Here is a 1,154-nt window from a genome sequence, read left to right as displayed (position 1 = left end):
GTACTGGGTGTTATACGCAACTAATGAAGCATCGAACTTTACATCAGAATCCGGGGATCTACTGTATGGTGGTTAACATAATATANACTAATGAAGCATCAAACTTTACATCGGAATCTGGGGATGTACTGTATGGTGATTAACATAATATAATTAAAAAAATCATTAAAATAAAAAAAAAATGTGGGGTGCCTGGGTAGTGCAGTCGTTAAGCATCTGCCTTCGGCTCAGGGCGTGGTCCCCACAGTCTGGGATCAAGCCCCACATCAGGCTCCTCTGCTGGGAGCCTGCTTCTTCCTCTCCCACTCCCCCTGCTGTGTTCCCTCTCTCTCTAGCTATCTCTCTGTCACATAAATGAATAAAATCTTAAAAAAAAAAACAAAAACAAAAATGTAACTGGATAAAAACACTTTAGGCTAATCATCTCTACTAGTTTTTTAAAAAATCAGATTTCATATTGTTCCACCTTGAGCAATATGTCAAGTTTATATAATAGTCCATCCAAATAGTGCCTATGAATTTAAAATATCCAATATTAAGTTGTTAATTTATATACACATAGGATTCCAGTATGTTGAAATGTATACACACACAGGTTTCCAGGATATTAAATTTATTTTTGAAAGGGAAAAAAAATCAGTCATTAAATATAAAGTTTTCTGTTAGATACATAAGGATGGTATCAAGCAAGTAGTTGAATACACANGTCCACAATAGCCAAATCATGGAAGGAGCCGAGATGCCCTTCAACAGATGACTGGATTAAGAAGCTGTGGTCCATATATACAATGGAATATTACTCAGCTATCAGAAAGAACGAATTCTCAACATTTGCTGCAACATGGACGGCACTGGAGGAGATAATGCTAAGTGAAATAAGTCAAGCAGAGAAAGACAATTATCATATGATTTCTCTCATCTATGGAACATAAGAACTAGGAGGATCGGTAGGGGAAGAAAGGGATAAAGAAAAGGGGGGTAATCAGAAGGGGGAATGAAACATGAGAGACTATGGACTATGAGAAACAAACTGAAGACTTCAGAGAGGAGGGGGTGGGGGAAGGGGATAGACTGGTGATGGGTAGTAAGGAGGGCACGTATTGCCTGGTGTACTGGGTGTTATACGCAACTAATGAAGCATCAAACTTTACATC

The sequence above is a fragment of the Ailuropoda melanoleuca genome, chromosome 16 (assembly GCF_002007445.2).
Source record: "Ailuropoda melanoleuca isolate Jingjing chromosome 16, ASM200744v2, whole genome shotgun sequence".
NCBI lineage: Eukaryota > Metazoa > Chordata > Mammalia > Carnivora > Ursidae > Ailuropoda > Ailuropoda melanoleuca.
The sequence above is the reverse complement of the archived record's forward strand: the minus strand, read 5'-3'. Positions refer to the sequence as shown.